This window comes from Pteronotus mesoamericanus, unplaced genomic scaffold (assembly GCF_021234165.1).
Source record: "Pteronotus mesoamericanus isolate MK-2021 breed Mesoamerican mustached bat unplaced genomic scaffold, CSHL_Meso_final contig_130, whole genome shotgun sequence".
Lineage (NCBI taxonomy): Eukaryota > Metazoa > Chordata > Mammalia > Chiroptera > Mormoopidae > Pteronotus > Pteronotus mesoamericanus.
In genome coordinates this window covers 20,469,201-20,471,598 of record NW_026555060.1, presented here as the reverse complement: position 1 = coordinate 20,471,598, position 2,398 = coordinate 20,469,201, and positions in this window count along the sequence as shown.

Below are 2,398 nucleotides of genomic sequence, written 5' to 3'. Positions count from 1 at the left end.
AGAAGTACAAACATACAGGAAAATTAAGAATATTGCTCTGACAGCGCGAATGGCATTTTACTGCATGTCTGCTTGCCAATTGAAATGTGGGAACAGTTAAAAATAGATGCAGTAAAGGAATCACAACAAAAGCCAGGCACATGTCTGTGATGAGATTGAGGGTTGTTGTGAGTGTATTTTTTGTGATATAGTCTTTCTTATAAGCCAGGTTTCAGGCCCTGCTTGGGCTGCCTTAAGACTGAAAGCACAGGCTGTCTGTACAAATACCAGTCCTAGAGGTGACTCCACCACCATGGAATCATGGTGAGCAAACAAAGGTGCCTATGCTATTTTCTCAGCTTTTATTAATGCAGATTCAACCCAAATCATACTAACCTAGTAGCAATAATAATCACACAGAAACAATCAGTAATAACATGACACAAGAGAATTGGGGGATAACCAATCTGAGTCCCACGGGTCCAGATCAGGTCCCACCCTGGGAGGCAACCAGGCCAGGCAGGCCACATGTTTCAAGACACAGTCAGAGGGACAAAAGGGCAGCAGAGGTCTTTCTTTCCCAGGCAGAAGGTGCAATACGTCTCGAAGTGACTTGCTCTCCGATGTGTTCTCCACAGTCTGAAGTCCTCTGCTTTTATGCTTCTTTTGGTTGCAAAGTCATGTTGATTTTGCACAATTTTTCATAAACATGTTTTTCTTAATTTGGATGAGCATGTTATTTTCCTCAGCCTTCATAGGCACATGGCATGTACACCAGCTCTGATAGGCACGTGTTGTTTTGTGCAACCTCAACAAGCACTTGTGGTTATGTCGCTTTATTGTGCATGCTCTGAGCAGGTGTGTTACCCTTTAGATAAATACAAATTGTCTGTCACATTGTACTGTGCATGCTGAGGGACTGTATCGTCATCAGCCTGAGTCATCGTTCTACTGTGCATGCTTTAAACATGGCTTCAGGTCCTGCTCTCTACAAGGGGAGTTACAAAGATAAGTTTTTAAACATTGTTTATACTAGTATTTATTCCTGTCCTATTTAAATAGGGGTTAACATTTTGCCTAATTTTACAGGAAATTTCCTGGTTATTAACTAAATATTTAGAAACAGAATATGTATCGGCTGAGGACAGATTTTAAAGCTTGTATCTAGCTTGGGTCCTGCATGGTTTAACTTTTTTGAGTCTCAGTTTTCTTAACTGGAAGATGGAGTTCAGATCACCCACCTCCACGTGTGTGTGTGGAGTATAACAGATAATTTATGGAAAGCAGATTGCCTGGCATAGAGCAAACAATTGATAAATATTTACAGGAAGATCCTCTATATCCTAAAGCTGTCTGAATGAAGTTTTGTGTTCTCAGTTTTTTGGGGGGACTGGAAGAGGACTTTCTAAATTTCTAAAAATGGGAGTCTTTTATGAAGAGTACTTTGGATCATTGAAATTAAACATGAGCTTGTTCTATATTTTAAGGAGTGTTCTACTCTAGGTAAAATTCTTTGTACAGTTAAAGATTATCATAGTTATTTCTGAATAAGTGCATTCCTATTGCTGTTACTCATGAATGTGATTTTTTAAATTATTTAATCGTCTAAGAAGATCCACTACCAAAATTAGGAATATAGAAGCATTGGGTTCTTACCTTATACCATACACAGAATTAACTCAAAATGAATCAAAGACCTAAAGGTAAGACCTAAATCTATAAAATTCTTGGAAGACAACATAGGGGAAATGCTTCATGACAATAGATTTGGCAATAGGTAGTAAAAAAAAAGTAAGTTGAATTTTATCAAAACTGGAAAACTTTGTGCATCAAAGGACACTAGCAGAGTAAAAAGACGACACAAGGAATGAAAGAAAATATTTGCAAATCACGTGTCTGGTAAAGCGATAATGTCTAGCATGTACAAAGAATTCATACAATTCACAACAACAACAACAAACAATTAAAAAATGGACAAAGGACTTGAATAGACCTTTCTCCAAAGAAGGTTGACAAATGGCTAATAAGCACATGAAAAGATGCTCAATATCAGTAACCATTAGGGAAACCCAAATGAAATCCACAAAAAGTTACCACTTCACACTCATTAGAATGGTACTAAAAACAAATTAAAAAATGCCAGAAAATAACAAGTGTTTATGAGGATGTAAAGAAATTAGAACCCTTGTACACTATTGGTCAAAATGTAAAATGACGCAGCAACTATGAAAATCAGTATTGCATCTCCCCAAATCATTAAACAGAAAACTAGGAAATGATCCAGCAACTCCACTTCTGGAATATAGACACAAAAAAAATTGAAAGCAAGCATTTGGACAGTTATTTGTACACCTGTGTTTATAGCAGCATTATTCTCAATAGCTGCAATGTAAAAGCAAGCCAAATGTCCACTGAGAGA